This window comes from Phoenix dactylifera, chromosome 14 (assembly GCF_051530095.1).
Source record: "Phoenix dactylifera cultivar Ajwa chromosome 14, Ajwa_hap1_PhDact_Kaust_v1.1, whole genome shotgun sequence".
NCBI lineage: Eukaryota > Viridiplantae > Streptophyta > Magnoliopsida > Arecales > Arecaceae > Phoenix > Phoenix dactylifera.
In genome coordinates this window covers 3,758,981-3,777,677 of record NC_143203.1, presented here as the reverse complement: position 1 = coordinate 3,777,677, position 18,697 = coordinate 3,758,981, and the positions used below count along the sequence as shown (strand labels likewise).

Below are 18,697 nucleotides of genomic sequence, written 5' to 3'. Positions count from 1 at the left end.
CATGGTTTGCCCAAACTAAATGATTTCTTAGCCTATATCATAACCATGAAATACACAAGTATATGCTTAAAATTTTGGATGTAAAATAACTTGTGAGAAGTTATGAATCGATGAGCATAATGAAAATGTTGTTTGCATGATATACATATATATGATACATAAGATTAATTCTTTATTCTGCTCTTTCATGTAAATTACTTGAGAATAACAAAAAGAGAGAGAGATAAAGAAAAGAAAATGGATATTATTCAAGAGAAGTAAAATCTAAGTAAAGGCAAATACTTCATCTTAAGGAAAAGCAAAACAAGCATAATATATTTGACTTGTGAAAGGGATAAAATCCATAATTAATTACACTTAAACAGGGAGAGTTTGAAGTAAATATTTTAACCTTTCTATATTGCTCATCATAGGGATGGTGCCAATGGGGAGGCTAGTGGTAGTACCCGGCACTATTTGACCCAACTATTCGGTGTAGGGCATATTAGGGACGGCACAAGAGGGAGGCTAGTGGTAGTACCTCGTGCCCCTTCCCAACTCCATCGGATAGGGAGCAAATAGAGTATAGAGCATAAGAAAGTAAAGATGAAAGATAAAGTTAATGAAAGTATATAAGAAGAATCAAGTCAAATTTTTGATCACTTGAAAACACACTTTAAGGATGAAATCATTGCAAGATAATATTTAAATAGGGGGAGTTTATTTGAAAAGAATTGATTTTGATCCTTGACATGCTTGTTCTTATTATTTTAATGCATGACTTAACACTTAATATAGTGTGCATATGGTATGATGTCTTGATTTATGGGTTCTCAATATTTTACAATGCTTCATGCTTGGATAATTTGATTGAATATTTGAAATACTATATAAAATTTTTTTTGTATTATTAAAAAAAAATTTCAGATTTGTCATTCACAATCATCGTTAAAATCTGAAAGGAGAAGAGAAGGATATTTCTATTTAGGCAAAATGAATTGAGTTTGTTCTATCCTTCAACTTTCTTAACTTTGGTATATAATGTGCTAAACATAAATACAAATATTCTGAATATCCTCTTATATGTGTGAAATATGTGTCTTCAATCATAATGATTTAAGATGAGCTACAATGTGGAAGATCCATATCTCAAATTATGACTTTGAAAGCCTCTATTGAAAATCTTTATGAAATTCAGAATCTGATTTTGTATAAAAGCTTAAACTCAATATGATTTCTAAATAAAATCTTAATTTAAGAAAAACAGAATTAATTTTGATGCCTTGGTTGATTGCTCCGATACGCATCCGAAACATAGCATTTCTTATCTTCAAAGTATACTAATATTGGTCTAAATGATGTGTCTTTCAATGATCTTAATTGCAAACAAATATTTTTAAATATATGAGTTTATTTTGATATTAAAAAGATTTATTGTGCTTCATGTATACATTGCAGAAAAACTATAATTAAGAAATTGAGTTCTATAAATAGATATACTTCAATGATCATCTATATGTTTTCTCTCCTACATTATTAAAGACTTCCATCAATATATATATATATATATATATATATATTATTAAGAGAGTGAATGATCTTAAGTCTAGAAATATTTCAGCTCACTCAAATGATTCTTAAAAGAAAGAAAATGTAAATGCTTTTAAAAGAATTTGAGCTTCAAATGAATCATTTTCTGATTAATATTTCTATACATTTTCTCTAAGATTAGGAGAAAGCATAACTTGTTCTTAAAGGATTAGAAAGAGTGATTACTATAAATTTTTGAATAATTCTAGATCACTCTACATTCTCGATATCATGAGAAAGAATGATTAAAGAGGAATGCATCTTTTGAGGGGGAGCTTTAGATATTCAGTATCTTCCAAAAATTACTTTAATTTGAAGCATACCTTGATTTTTATAGATTGATTTTGATGAACCTCCTTATATTGCAATACTTGCTTTAATTATAAGTTTATACCTTGAGATGAGTTCTATAAAGGTTGTCTTATCTCAAACCTTGAGTCTTATGAAAATAAGCTGAAACTTATAGAAAATTTATTTTTGAGATTGACAATTTTATTGAACATTATCTTCAAATTCTAAACTCTTAAATGGAATGATCAATTGAGGGGGAGAAAGAAAATTTCAGAAGGAGAGGTCTTATGGAACTTAATCGCATAAATCTATAACTAAAGGAGAGGGAAAGAATACTTAATGAAAAGTGATCCTAATACTCTCCAATATGTATCATCTGAAAATCTTTATGATACACCATTGAGGCGTGTTAGTTGGTTAGTATGGCATCACTCATGAACCAAATTGCAAATCTTAAGAGCCTCTAATTTAATGAAAAAGGGGGAGAATAATGTGTTAAATTTTCTTGAGTATCTCTTAGAAAATCTATTTTTGAACTTCACTAATGAGTTCTAATTGGCTTGCTCTTTAGAACTTCAATTTTGTGCCAATTCAGTATTTTATGTATCAAATTGTGCTTATTTTCTAAAGAAATAAAAGAAAGTCTTTAAAAGAGCTCTAAGATGTATCAAAAAAATTGCATGAATTCATATCTTGGTATTTGTGCCCCAATGCTCTTATTATCATAAAAGAACTTTGAAGTCATTAAGAATTAATGATCCAACATGATGATATATATAAGTTGTGATCTTTTACTCTGAAAATCAATTAAATTGCTCTCATGTTAATAAAATACTTAATAGATTGGGCAAAAGGTCTTAAATGAACAAGCTTTCATATTTATCATTGAAGAGAGGTTAGATTTCCATTCGTGTTTTCCTTGAATATCATTTGTGGTACTTCTTGAATTAACTTAAGAAAGATTCCACCTACACTTGATTAGAAAACTATCTGTGGTATCAAATTAGAAAACTTCTTGGAATCACATTCGATGTGTTCTGCTCTGAACTTATCTTAATTGGCTCTGATCTATGCTCATTAATCTGATTCTAATATTATTGCCTTGCAATAATTTGACATGCAAATCAGAGTACAATAAGGAAAAGAAATATTTGAGGATTCTTATCTTTGTGCTTAATGTTTCACTATCTTTTTGATGTTGTCAAAAAGGGGGAGAAATATCTAAGTATATGCTCATAATGCTTTATGTTTTGAACTGGATACAAATCAGCTGATTAAACTGATTAAATCTAAAGCATTATCATGAAGTTTTTTTTTAAATATGTTTTCTACTTCATGCAACTTAGCTATGCATTACTTCTAGAACACAATATATTTTATATTGCATATACTCCAAGTTTTGTCATCATCAAAAAGGGGGAGACTGATGACCCAAAGATTGATTTAAAGATTGATTTTGATGATCACAAAATCTTGAAGTATAAATACTAATGTTTGTGTTGCAAGGAGAAAGATACTTATCTTGCAAGGAACATAGCAAGTTGGAAGAAAGCTACAATTTATTGGCCCAAGTTTCAAGTTCAAAGGACTCAAATTGGAGGAGCAAATTCAAAGAAAAATTCAAAAGAATAGTCTTCGAGTCGACTCCAGAGTAGAACGAGTCGACTCCAATAACTGGCAAGTCAATTCCTAAGAAAAACAAGGCAAAAGTCAGAGAGCGATTTTCGACCCTGAGATTCGAGTCGACTCCTGTGGAATGCGAGTCGACTCCGATGGTTGGCTGGTCGACTCCAAAGAAAGTGAGAGTCGACTCTCAGTGGTACACAAAGAAAAAAATCAGAGAGCAGTTTTTCGGACTCTGAGATCCGAGTCGACTCCCAGACAGCTCGAGTCGACTCCAAGGCAGCGCTACACCAAAATGGCAGAAGGCTGTGTTTCGGAAACTGAGAGCCGAGTCGACTCCGGAACAGTTCGAGTCGACTCCAAGACCAGACGAGCCAAAATACAGAGGATCAGTTTGCGGGCTCTGAGAGCCGAGTCGACTCGAAGAAAATCCGAGTCGACTCGAGGAAGAAAATCAGAAAGTATGTCCTCTGGATTCCTGAGAATGAGCCGACCCCCAAGTGGCCGAGTCGTCTCCAGCTATTGGTGAGTCGACTCCAGTTTGGTCCGAGTCGACCCGAGGAAAAGGCATGCACTTTAATTCAAATTTGGAACAGTGGTCGAGTCGTCTCCAGTGAAGCACGAGTCGACTCCTGCAATAGGCGAGTCGACTCCTGATCGCGCGAGTCGACTCCGATCCCAACGGTAATATTGTCAGGAGGTGCAGACTATGTCCAACGGCTCTATTTTTGTCTCTAACGGCTAGATTCTTGTTTCCACGTCATCTAAAGCTATAAAAACAAGAGGAGAGCTAGAGGAGAAGGTATGGAAGTGGGAGAGAACATTTAGGAAAGAGATTTCAAAGAGATTACTTGGGAAATCTCCCATATGCACAAAAGGGCCATTCAAAGTAAAATAGAGAGAAGAAGAGCATCCAAGTGAATCCCAAAGCTTCCTCTCCATCCGTGTGCTGCCTTGGAGATCCTCTACTTCGTGCAAAATCAGAAGAGGGTCAAGTAAAGAAGAAGCCGAGCTCCTTCATCTTCAAAACTCGTTTGAAGGCTTCTCTTTACTCTATTTGTTTATATTGTTATATTTGCTTATTTAAGAAGCTTTGATTTGTTTTAAACCTTTATTTTAATATCTTGTAACTTGATTCAATCAAGGGATTGAATCAAGGGGTTAAGGTTTGTTGGTGAGCCAAAGGAAAAACCAACGGTGTTAGGTTTGTTGGTGAGCCGAGGGTAAAACCAACGTGTAAGGGTTCGATTGTGATCCCGGGAAAACAATCGGGGTGGTTCTAGTCGGTGAGCCTGGGAAAACCGACCGAGTTCGTTGTGCGCTCGTAAAACAACAAGTTGGGTTGTGAGCTTGTAAAACAACCGGCTGTAATCTGTAGGATTATAGTGAAATTCCCAAGAGGTCTTGGGGAGTGGATGTAGGTGCTGGGGTGCACCGAACCACTATATGTTTGTTGTGTTTGTAATGCTTCTTGTCATTGTCTAACTTACACACTTACTCACTTAGATAAATAGCTTGCTTAACTATTATCCGCAAATTCTTTAGTTGCAAGCATATTCAATCAAGTCACAATCTATACATCAAACTGTTGCTAAGTTTAACTTTCACTGTACATCTATACAACTTAGCATAATTAATCAAAAACTTTCAGAAGTAGGTTAAAAGATTTAAAAGACCCAATTCACCCCCCCTCTTGGGTTGTATCTACTGGGCAACAACTTGGCTATCAAAGAAATTTTTCATGAAAGACTTGGGTGAAGCATCCTATATACTTGGTATAAGGATCTATAGAGATAAATCTAAAAGGATGCTAGGTTTGTCCCAGTCTAGGTACGTAGATAATGTGCTGAAGAGGTTCAGCATGGATGGAAGTAAGAAAGGTTTCTTACCCATAGGACATGGCATACAACTCTCTAGGAAGATGTCTCCTAAGACATCTGAAGAGAGGAATAGAATGAGTTCTATTTCCTATGATTCGGCAGTAGGATCGATCATGAATGCTATGCTATGTACCAGGCCTGATGTAGCTTATGTCTTGGGCATGGTAAGTAGATTTCAGGCAGATCCCGGGGAGGATCATTGGAAAATTGTGAAAAGCATTCTCAAATACTTGAGAAGGACTAGAGATATTTTTCTGATTTATGGAGGATCAAAATTGAAACTAGAAGGCTATTCAGATTCTAGTTTTCAATCTGATCCAGATGATAGCAAGTCAATCTCTGGATATATCTTTACTTTGAATGGTGAAGCTGTGAGTTGGAAGAGTTCCAAACAGCAAACTATAGCTGACTCAATTACTGAGGCAGAATACATAGCTGTTAGTGAAGCTGCTAAGGAAGCAGTCTGGATGAAGAAGTTCATCACAGAGCTGGGTGTAGTTTCTGAGATTGCCGGACCAGTCCCAGTTTATTGCGATAACACTGGAGCTGTTGCACAGGCTAAGGAACCAAGATCTCATCATAGATCCAAGCACATTTTGAGACGCTTCCACCTTATTCGAGAGATAATCGAAAGATAAGACGTCAAGATTGAACAAGTAGACACAAAGAACAATATAGCAGACCCATTTACTAAAGCTCTACTACAGCAGCAATTCAATCATCACCTCGATTGTATGGGGTTAAAATATAAGAGCGATTGGCTTTAGTGCAAGTGGGAGATTGAAAGAGTAGATGCCCTATAAGCCAATCATTTGATGGGTTTCTCTTTGTAATCCTCCAAATCATGTACTTTGACACTTGATATATATCAATAAAGGCATTGTGTTTCATCATTTGCTGCTTATCTATTTTATTGTTGGATGATAAACCCCATAAATTAGGACATTGGTTTTAGGGTTATGATGAGATCATACTAGTGAGACCTAAAATCCTAAAATCCTAATTTAGAATATTTTCAGTCAAATTGGTATATTGAGTCGGGGATCAATATTACCGGAAAGACTGGCACATCTTATATATGCTCGATGTAGAGGGTGATTGATCTCACAATCACTTATGTGAGACACTAATACAAAAATGTGGGTGCTCATTAGAGGAATGAGTTCACTGAAATGACCAGCCATGAGAACATCTTATGGATTCTTACTTAATTGTCAAAAGATGGTTCTCATAGTGGGAGTTGTGCAAGTGATCCTTAGACCTGAGATCACCATGGTACCTTGTTCACTTGAACCTTTGTTTTGGTTTACCCTCATTCACGACATTGCGTTGTGTACGGGGTATTCTGGATATGGTAGATTTTGTACGAAGATTGTGAGTAGGTCAACAAGGAATCAGTCACTTCTAGTAAGAGAAGGTAACATTCTACTTACTCTAATCTTATGATGATTCAAGAAGCCTTTGATCAAAGCAAAATGAAAATTAGAAAGAGTTTCTAATATTTCATTGTTTGAATTATCATATAAAAGATTGAGAGAGACATGAATAAGTGATTGAGTTTGATATTGATCCATACTCATGCACTTATTCAGGATGTAATATGATTGAGGGATTGAATTGCATGATAACTTGCCACTGAAGGATATGTTTGGATTTGTCCAATACATTCCTCATCTTTCGGGTAGACATGATATGTTACTAGACGTCAATCTTGTCTTGTGGGTTGATCGGATCAAAGAGTTTGATTAGATCAAAGCATCAGAAAGGTTCTGATTGCTAAGTCAGGTTTAGCATTAAATTGGACCTCAATTGGATTAGAGGTATTCTAATCAGGTTAGGTCAACTTGCACCTGCACCTACTGCTGGCTAAGATAAGGAACCTAATAGGTCACACACAAGGAAATTAATCAAGGGTCTAATTGGATTAGATCAGGTTTGCAAGATGAACATGCTAGCACGTGTTGCAAACCCTAGCTCCTGATTCAAATTAAATTCGAATCTGATTCTTATATTAGGTTGATCTAATATGATTAGATCATGACCTAATATGGGTTAGCCAAGAGTTGGAACCCATTTGGATTTAATTAGACACGATTTGATTAGGTTTAATGTTTCCTTTAAGTTGGTTAAACCCAATTGGATTGGGTTTGATAGGGCCTTCACTTCTGGACCATTGGATGGTTTCCTGGATGAAGGATCTGGTCCACTGGTTGGCGCCTTCATCTGGACCACTGGATGGCTTCCTGGATGAAGGATCTAGTCTACTGATGGGCGCCTTATTCTGGACCACTGGATGGCTTCCTGGATGAAAGATCTGGACCATTGATCAGCGCCTGAATCTGGACCACTGGATGCCTCCCTGGATAAAAGATCTGGACCATTGGTCAGCGCCTGAATCTGGACCACTGGATGACTCTTTGGATGAAAGATCTGGACCATTGGTCAGCGCCTGAATCTGGACCATTGGTGATGGCATCTTGCTTCTGGACCATTGGATGGCACCCTGGATGGTGATGCCTTGATCTGGACCATTAGATGGCGCCTAGATCTGGACCATTGGCTTTGGTTCCCTGCATTTGGGCCCTTGGATCATCAGGATTTAAGAGGGAGACGTGAGAAAGAAGCGTATCATTAGATACAGCTTTTTCTAAAGCTTGATACACCCTTCTCCTTAGCACCCCATCATGATGGGATGCCCCTCTTGGCACACGCCTCATCATGATGAGGCATGTGGATGGGATGTATCCCTTTGTGATGCATCCCTCCATCTCTTATAAATAAGGAGGCGCCCCGGGGTTCTAAAAAATCATCCGAGAAAAAGCCTCTCCTTCTCTCTCCCTTATCCCTTCTTTCTTACAAGCCTCTCTCTTTTGTCCTAACCCAAGACAAGAGGGTCTTCTTTAGGACAAAAAGACTAAGAATGTTTTAAAGGTAGAAAGGAAGAAGGTAGCGAAGGAAAATCAGCCAATTAAATCCTTTGGAAGGATTGAACAACTAGAATCAAGTTTTAGTGATGCTAGAGTCTTAAACCCATTTCTGTGTGGATCAACATTGGAGGGTGAACATTTGGGCACCTTAGGACATCTGATAAGTGCTTAATAATTCAAAATTTAGTTATCTTTCCATGCACTTATCAATGTTCTTAAACTAATAAATACATATTTTACCAGAAAATTGAATAATCATTGAAATAAATTTGAAATATGTTTTTGGTTACGATCTTTCATGAAAACTACAGAAAAAAAAACATATAAGGAGGAGATTGTGTTGATTCGGTTTGGTAACCTGATGAAGTTAAGGTTAGAATTAAATAGGTTTTGGTCCTGGCTCGATCAAAAGTTATAATTAAATTTGCTAAGGAAAACATTTGATTAATCCTTTTTATTAAGTCATGGTCTTGTTTCTAGTCTTAACTGGTCGAGTTCGATCTGAAGCAGTTAAGCAATAATTAAATTTGGAAGACATTGGGCTCGAAAACAAGTTCAAGCAACTCAACGATCATGACCCACCGCAAATCCAAAGCCAATTTCCAACCAATTCATTACCTGCCTTCATGTAAAATTTATAATAATAATAATAACTAAATATTCACGATTCACTGTTCATATGAACAGTGTCCAGTTAAAACACTATTCATATGAACAGTGTTAAAATTAAAAAAAAAAAAACCAAAATGCCGAAAACACTGTTCATATGAACAGTGTTCGTGAAAACACTGTTCATGTGAACAGTGTTAGAAAAAAAAATAAATAATACATAATAAATAAATAAATAAATAAATAAATAATAAAAAATAAAAAAATTGGGAATCCACTGTTTATCTTCTTCCTCCCGCAGTCGGCCACCTCTCTCCACCATCACCGACCAGATCCTGCGGCGCCTCTTCCTCCTCTCCCGCAATGCAATCCTCCCCCGCGCGATCAAAGGAGCTCGTCCCAGCCGAACGCCCCAATGTCGTCGTTGTCCCCGGGTCCTCCGCCATCAACCGCGTGCGGCGTCTTCTCCTCCAAGATCAGCGACCCAGCCGCGTCGAAATCCCAGCATCGTCGCCCTGTCTTCCGCCCGTGGCGCATCCGGAGCGACCAGATCCTCCGCCACTTCATCAGTCGGCACCTCTCTCCGCCATCACCGACCAGATCCCGCGGCCCCTCTTCCTCCTCTCCCGCGATCTGCATCCCGGCACCACGCCCCGAAATCAGCCGCCGTGATCCCTTCTTCCCTCTCTCTGCGTGCGCCGGACGGCTATAAAAGGAGGGGGCTGAGGCGTTCGGTGGAGGGGGGAGGGGGGAGAGCTCGGTTCTAGAACAGAGCTTGCTCTGTTTCGGTGAAGAGAAAGAAATAAAAAAAAGAAGGAAAAGAGAATAAAAAACCAAGAGAGGGTTTGAGGCGGATGGCAGGAGTTCTTCAGCATACCAATGGAGATGACGAGCACCATGAGCAGCTAAGCCTCGGTTTAGGGGTTTGATGAAGCCATAGAGGAGTATTCGTTTCATTTTTATTGATTTGAGTTTGTATTGTAAGATGGTTGCATGATGAAGAATTTATCAATTGATCTTATGATTTATCCAATTTATGTGAATCATTTATCTTGCATAAAATATTTTACATAGATTGATCTATTTCATCGAATCCAACACCTGTGGTTTGGAGGAGATATTATGTGACATCGATTTCATGTTTAATGATTTAATGATCAGATGCATCATGCTAGGTTAGACAGGTCATGCTTATCGTTAGAGTAGATGGTTTGTGCTAGACTTAGATGATTCATGCTGCGAAATAATCATAATTTTTAATGATTGCTTTGGGTTGTAGTCGGAAGCAATCAAGTCTTACATACAACTCAATCATTGAAAGCATCACGGATATAAATCTATCGGTGGAATCTAGCCCTAAAACACCTCTCTCCATAGATAATTCATACTACTACACCCATATTAATTCTTAGTTTTTATCATTTACTCTAGCTTATCCCCTTTGAAGTAATTATTTAATTAGAAAAAAATAACTTGTCTCCAATCCCTGTGGACCGACACCCGTAATCACTATCCTATAGGATACGTGCTATTGCGTGGTTTGTTTTTGAAATTGAAATAACCGATCAATTTTTGGCGTCGTTGCTGGAGATTGCTAGCATAGTTATTTTTCCTATCATTAAAAAAAATTAATTAATTAAAAAAAAACTTTCAAAAAAAAATATATATATCTAAAATAAAATAAAAAATTATTTTCTATTATTGTTACTTTTTTATCTCCTTCTTCTCTTCTACTAATTTTTTTTTAATTTTTCTTTCAGTCTTATTTGATCAGGAATCGAAGAGGAGATCTGGGCTATCAAAAAGGAATGCTTTAGAGGTTTGCTTAAAAAATTTTAAATTGCTGGAAAAATTTCCTTTGGTAACCTCTAAGCCTTTCATATTTAAATTAATTATTAGCTTAAAATTTTGTGGTGATTGTTTGATTTTAATTTCAGCAAAAATGTGAATGCATGCTTGATACACATACACAAATTAATCCGCATATAGTAAGGGCAATCACCCCAACAAGATAAGAGCCGGATTTCATCACCGGATTCTTGCCCAACTTAGGTGAACTCAATCTCACATAGTGTCACTTTAATTAAAATCAATTAGACGTTGGCTCCTAGGGACATTCGAGCTCAATAGGACGAAAATCACCGAAAGTTGCACCAATTTCGCTCTATAGCTTAGTTGATGTCTAGGCAAGCTTTGTCCCTTTAAGGGAGACAGTTCATCTGTTCGAGGCAAGTAGTTTTTAAGTGGAACCTTTGCAACGCATCGTGACCCCCCCACTTACCTGGGAGCTTACCTGGTCAACTCAGTCATTAGATCGGATTGGAGGCTTAGGTGCCCTCTTCAAACTAGTTAGGAGCTGTCTAGTGATTTTAGGGCAAACACAAGGACTTGATGTGTTTTTCTTTTAGTGCATGCTTGACTGTACTTGATTGATCAGAAAGGTATTAGTGTATGCTAGGGTGTTGTTCCAGATCTCCTGAATTAGTATCTTTTGATTCTAAAATAGAGCATTCTATTAGGGCCCTTCGAGCCGAAATCCGTACCTATAGACCATAGGATCTGCCCCACCTGTCGAGATGGCTGAAGAACAACCCAAACTGTTAAAGGAGTACTTTACTCCTTCCATTTATACCTCTCCATCTTGTATTCGACTACCTGATACCACTGCCGATGTACAGTTTGAGATTAAGTCTAATGTCATCCAAATACTTTCCTCTTTTTATGGACTCAACAATGAAGACCCATACAAACATTTGGATGAGTTCCTTGAGATCTGCACTACTGTCAAAATTCAGAACTTCACTGATGATGCTCTGAAACTTAGGTTGTTTCCTTTTTCCCTTAAGGATAGAGCAAAACAATGGCTCCATTCATTAGAAGCTAATTCCATTCTTTCATGGGCCCAAATGCAACATGAATTTCTAAAAAAATATTTTTCCATAGGAAGAACGAACCAATTTAGGTGAGCGATCACAAGCTTCTCCCAATCTGATGGGGAAGAATTTCATGAAACCTGGGAGAAATTTAGAGATTTACTACGAAAATGCCCCCATCATCAAATACCCAAGTGGCAATTAGTACAATGCTTTTATGACGGGTTGTCCGAACGAAACCGTCAGATGGTTGATGCTTCATGTGGGGGAACTTTCATGCTTAAGAGTGAGCATGAGGCATGGCAGATGTTTGAAAACCTTAATGAAAATTTCCTCCACCATGCCTCCTCCGCTCATCAAGCACCCCCGAATTCTCAAAGAAAAGGAACCATATATGAAGTTAGCCAGTCCATAGGTCTATCTGACAAAGTAGATGCACTATCCCGCAAGTTGGACCAGCTAATGTCTAGAGACCAGCTCCCAAACTTTTCCCAAGCACAAGTGTGTGCTCTCTGTTCTAGTCCGTCTCATACTGTTTTTGAGTACCCTTCGGTAGCACAATTCCCTGAATTTGTGCAAGAACAAGTAAATGCTGCCAAACGCAATCCCGACCGAGTAATGATCCATATTCTACCCCTTACAACCCGGGATGGCGCAACCATCTGAATTTCTCTTGGAAGCAGCAAGCTTCGAATACTGCCCAACCCTACTCCCAAAATGTTCAACACCCTCAGAATTTTCAAACCCCACTTAATATTCATCCCTACCGTCCCTCGACTCAATTTCAACACACTCCTCCTCCACCCCATAGAAACACAGCCTTTGAGGAGAAAGTGTTGACCTCCCTTCAAAGTTTGGAAACTATTACATAATTGGTGCACTCTCACATGCAATCTATCGCCAAGCTAGAATCCCAAATGGGACAACTAGCTAATGCACTGAACAAGCGAGAGGAAGGAAAGCTTTCAAGCCAGCCAGTGAGTAATCCTAGGGGACAATACATGGCTCAAGAAAATCAACTAAATACAATTCATCATGAACAAGCCAATGCTCTGACTACCCTAAGGAGTGGACGTATACTAGATAATAAGATTGGGGAGGGTAATAATAAGGAAGGTAAAGAGGAGGAGAAAAATGTATCACATGAAAATCCAAAACCTTCTTCTTCTTCAGCTAGTCCACCATCTCACATTCCAAAAGTCCCATTTCCTGAAGCTCTTAATTCACCCTCTCCCTTTGGCAAAAAGGGAACTTCACTAGAGGAGATGATGGAGGTTTTCAAACAAGTTAAAATCAACCTCCCACTCCTTGATGCTATTAGACAAGTTCCCTCCTATGCCAAATTTCTCAAAGACCTTTGTACCCAAAAGCAAAAATCTAGGACACATGTGCCTAAAAAGGTCTTCCTAACTGAGCAAGTGAGTTCTATTCTCCAACACAACATCCCTCCGAAATTCAAAGATCCTGGTGCTCCCACCATCTCCTGTGTCTTAGAAAATAATTTCATTGATCGAGCACTCTTAGATCTAGGGACAAGTGTCAACCTTTTACCTTACTTAGTTTATGAGAAACTTGGGTTAGGTGAGTTAAAACCAACCTCGGTATCCCTTCAATTGGCTGATCGATCTGTAAAAACACCACGTGGGATAATTGAAGATGTTCTTGTCAAGATAGACAAATTCTATTTTTCAGTAGATTTCATCGTCCTTGATATGGAACATGAACCTAATCCTAAGAAACAAATCCCCGTGATCCTTGGGCGCCCCTTTTTAGCAACAGCCAATGCATGCATCAATTGTAGAACAGGGATAATGAACATATCATTTGGGAACATGAAGGTAAAATTAAATGTGTTCAATGCGGACGACCAACCCGCGGAGAAAGTTGAGTGTTTTATGATAGACAAAATAGATGAACTCATAGAAGGAGATGCAAAAACTACCTCACTGTGTCTGGCTGAAGACAATAAACTTAGCGCTTGTTGGGAGGCAACCCAATTCTTTTAGTTTTCTTTAACATTGAGGACAATGTTAGGTTTAGGTTTGGGGGTATTTTTAAGTATTTTTAATCATTTTTTGTTTTGTTTGCATCTCTTGCATTCGTTTTCACTTCATAATGTCAGGTTTATCAAAAGAAATAAAAAAATAAAAATATCTTTTAAAAAAAATGTATTCATTTTCATTTTTTATAAAATAATAATAATAATAATAAAATTTAAAAAAAAGTTTTTTTTTAAAAAACCTCATTTCTATACATTAATGCGAGAATGCTAAACACACAAGGTATATAAAATCTAAAAAGCCCAATGACTAGTCGGAAGTAATACAAATTTAAGTTCTTTTCATTAAGTCTCTCTTAGGGAGTTGTAAGCTAATTAATACTTCGGAATTTCACTACACACTGGCCGACACTTCTAAGGTCTAGGCTCGACATTATGTTGATAGCATAGTAGCAACCTTGGACCCTGATGAATCATACTTATCTAATCCAAAAAAAAAAATCATCAATAATAATGGATTTAGTCAGGAACATCGAAAAGGGCTACCTATTGTCAAAGGTCAAGTGGGCTTGTGATGAGAACTCCGAGCATAAGTCCGTAGGGGAGTCTTGATGCCTGACACCTTGTGCCAACTGGTGTGAGAGTTGTTGACTGATTGCTCGTTACACGGAGAAATCACCACAAGAGTAAAAGTGCACAATTTATATGTCTTTATAAAAAAAAAAACAACTTTGTATTGACCTTGAAAAAAACAATAGTGTGAAAGCCGTCGTTGTAAAAATTCGAGTAAACTGGAATATTACAGATAAAGCCCGTGAGGTACTAAAGTAAACATCCACAACTCTCGAAATCCTGCAGATAAGATGATTTTGAATCAGTGAGCAGGTTCTTTCGACTAATCCTTGGAAACTACTGGTATTAGCAACATTTTGGAGATCCAAACCCTTAGCTTGTGAACAGTCCAGATTTCACCGAGCACTCCAGTATAAATGAGTCTTACAACTTCCCTAATGGAAACTTGATGACTTCAACTTGAATTGCATCTTGACCTAGGATTTGGGCTGACTTAGTAAATAAAACCGTGTGTGCTTTAAAATTCTTATCATTTATGTATCTTAAATTAGATTTAAAAAAAAAAAAAAAAATTTATAACAATAATGATTTATTTTAATATTGAAGTTTGTGGGTATCTTCATTGGAAACCCTCACGAGACTATAACTCGTCCACTAGGGTAACTTAGGAGTTTAAAGCCTTGTTGCATATGGTAAATGCAATCGCGATGCCTGCGAAAGTGAGTTAGAGCTTTTCTTTTTTTTAATTTTGCTCGAGGACTAGCAAAATATAGGTTTGGGGGTGTGATAAGTGCTTAATAATTCATAATTTAGTTATCTTTCCATAGCACTTATCAATGTTCTTAAACTAATAAATACATATTTTACCAGAAAATTGAATAATCATTGAAATAAATTTGAAATATGTTTTTGGTTACGATCTTTCATGAAAACTACAGAAAAAAAAATATATAAGGAGGAGATTGTATTGATTCGGTTTGGTAACCTGATGAAGTTAAGGTTAGAATTAAATAGGTTTTGGTCCTGGCTCGATCAAAAGTTATAATTAAATTTGCTAAGGAAAACGTTTGATTAACCCTTTTTATTAAGTCATAGTCTTGTTTCTAGTCTTAACTGGTCGAGTTCGATCTGAAGCAGTTTAGCAATAATTAAATTTGGAAGACATTGGGCTCGAAAATAAGTTCAAGCAACTCAACGATCATGACCCACCGCAAATCCAAAGCCAATTTCCAACCAATTCATTACTTGCCTTCATGTAAAATTTATAATAATAATAATAACTAAATATTCACGATTCACTGTTCATATGAACAGTGTCCAGTTAAAACACTGTTCATATGAACAGTGTTAAAATTATAAAAAAAAAACCAAAATGCCGAAAACACTGTTCATATGAACAGTGTTCGTGAAAACACTGTTCATGTGAACAGTGTTAAAAAAAAAATAAATAATACATAATAAATAAATAAATAAATAATAAAAAATAAAAAAAATTGGGAATCCACTATTTATCTTCTTCCTCCCGCAGTCGGCCACCTCTCTCCGCCATCACCAACCAGATCCCACGGCGCCTCTTCCTCCTCTCCCGCGATGCAATCCTCCCCCGCGCGATCAAAGGAGCTCGTCCCAGCCGAACGCCCCAACGTCGTCGTTGTCCCCGGGTCCTCCGCCATCAACCGCGTGCGGCGTCTTCTCCTCCAAGATCAGCGACCCAGCCGCGTCGAAATCCCAGCATCGTCGCCCTGTCTTCCGCCCGTGGCGCATCCGGAGCGACCAGATCCTCCGCCACTTCATCAGTCGGCACCTCTCTCCGCCATCACCGACCAGATCCCGCGGGCCCTCTTCCTCCTCTCCCACGATCTGCATCCCGGCACCATGCCCCGAAATCAGCTGCCGTGATCCCTTCTTCCCTCTCTCCGCGTGCGCCGGACGGCTATAAAAGGAGGGGGCTGAGGCGTTCGGTGGAGGGGGGAGGGGGGAGAGCTCGGTTCTAGAACAGAGCTTGCTCTGTTTCGGTGAAGAGAAAGAATTAAAAAAAAGAAGGAAAAGAGAATAAAAAACCAAGAGAGGGTTTGAGGCGGATGGCAAAGGAGTTCTTCAGCATACCAATGGAGATGACGAGCACCATGAGCAGCTAAGCCTCGGTTTAGGGGTTTGATGAAGCCATAGAGGAGTATTCGTTTCATTTTTATTGATTTGAGTTTGTATTGTAAGATGGTTGCATGATGAAGAATTTATCAATTCATCTTATGATTTATCCAATTTATGTGAATCATTTATCTTGCATAAAATATTTTACATAGATTGATCTATTTCATCGAATCCAACACCTGTGGTTTGGAGGAGATATTCATGGGACATCGATTTCATGTTTAATGATTTAATGATCAGATGCATCATGCTAGGTTAGACAGGTCATGCTTATCGTTAGAGTAGATGGTTTATGCTAGACTTAGATGATTCATGCTGCGAATTAATCATAATTTTTAATGATTGCTTTGGCTTGTAGTCGGAAGCAATCAAGTCTTACATACAACTCAATCATTGAAAGCGTCACGGATATAAATCTATCGGTGGAATCTAGCCCTAAAACACCTCTCTCCATAGATAATTCATACTACTACACCCATATTAATTCTTAGTTTTTATCATTTACTCTAGCTTATCCCCTTTGAAGTAATTATTTAATTAGAAAAAAATAACTTATCTCCAATCCCTGTGGACCGACACCCGTAATCACTATCCTACAGGATACGTGCTATTGCGTGGTTTATTTTTGAAATTGAAATAACCGATCAACATCTTCAGACATATTGGATATAGCATGATAGGTATTCTTCTATACCAAGATTATATTTTCTACATTATTTGGTTATACTATTAAGGTGATCTTGGCTTATTAGGGTTTCATATAACAAATTTTATAAGAAAATTTTATAATCTCGTATCTTCCGCTGCGCCCTAGAGCACTGGGAAACCCAACATCTGCTCGGCACTGTATCTAGAGTCGGCTCGCGCTGTAGCTGGAGTCGGCTCGAGAACTATAGCGCTGAAAACTATTTTCTATCCTGACTGAGAGAGACGGCTCGAATGAAGTAGGAGTCAACTCGGCACTGTAGCTGGAGTCGGCTCGTGAATAGTAGGAGTCGATTCGAGCACTGTAGTGCTGAAAACTGTTTTCTGCTGGAGTCGGCTCGTGAACAGTAGGAGGCGATTCAAGCACTGTTCCTTGAAACTCCAGAGTGCCAGAGTCGACTCTGAACTTCCAGGAGTCGACTCGAGGACTGTTCTTTTAAATTTTTCTTTGAATTTGCTCCTCCAACTTGAATCCTTTGAACTTGAACCTTGAGCCAATGAAGTATGGCTTTCTTCCAACTTTTTTTGAGAGCTTTTGAGGCCTTCTTGTATTTTCCAACTTGCTATGTTCCTTGCAAAGCAAATTATTTTTCTTCTTGCAATACAAACATTAGTAATTATACTTCAAGATTTTATGATCATTAAAATCAATCTTTGAGTCAGCAATCTTCCTCTTTTTGATGATGACAAAACTTGGAGTATATGCAATATAAAATAGATTGTGTTCTAGAACCAATGCATAGCTAAATTGCATGAAGTAGAAAACTTGCATATTTAAAACATACTTCATGATAGTGCTTTAGATTTAATCAGCTTAGCCCAATCAATACATTTCAATCTAAGCTGATTTATATTCTATTGAAAATACAAAAAGCATTATGAGATATAAAGCATTATGAGCATATACTCTAACTCAGATATTTCTCCCACTTTTTGACAACAGCAAAAAGGTTGTAAAATAATGAAACATTAAGCGCAAAGTAATAAATTAAACTTAGATATTTCTCTCCCTTATTGTACTCTAATTTTCAGTCAATGCATGTCGAATTATTGCAAGAATATGAATCATATTACTTAAGGCAATAATGTCAGAACAAGATTAATGAGCATAGATCAGAGCCAATTATTATGATTTCAGAGCAAATTATAATGAGTGCATATCGAATATGATTCCAAAGATAATTTTTAAATCAAGTGCGGGTGGAATCTTTTTCAAGTTAATTCAAGGAGTGTCGAGAATGATATTCAAAGAAAGCACGAATGAAAATCCAACCTTCCTTTTTTTTTGAAAGATCTTTAATAACAAGTATGAAAGCTTGTTCATTTTAGATCTTTTGCCTAATATATTAAATATATAGCAACATGAGAGCAATCTAATTAATTTTTAGAGTATAATATCAAAACTTATATACTCAAAAAACATAACATCATGTTGAATCATTAATTCAAAGTTTTTTCATGATATAAAGGCATTAGGGCACTGTTCGTCCGATTCCT

The 18,697-nt window shown here is 37.3% G+C and overlaps 1 non-coding gene across 1 annotated transcript; it reads right to left on the bottom strand.

Moving 5' to 3' along the window:
• Positions 1-11,854: 11,854 nt before the first annotated feature.
• On the bottom strand, positions 11,855-11,960 carry LOC149751306 (small nucleolar RNA R71). Its single transcript, XR_016398401.1, has one exon. It is a non-coding gene; the product is annotated as a small nucleolar RNA R71 (small nucleolar RNA).
• Between the last annotated feature and the right edge of the window lie 6,737 nt (positions 11,961-18,697).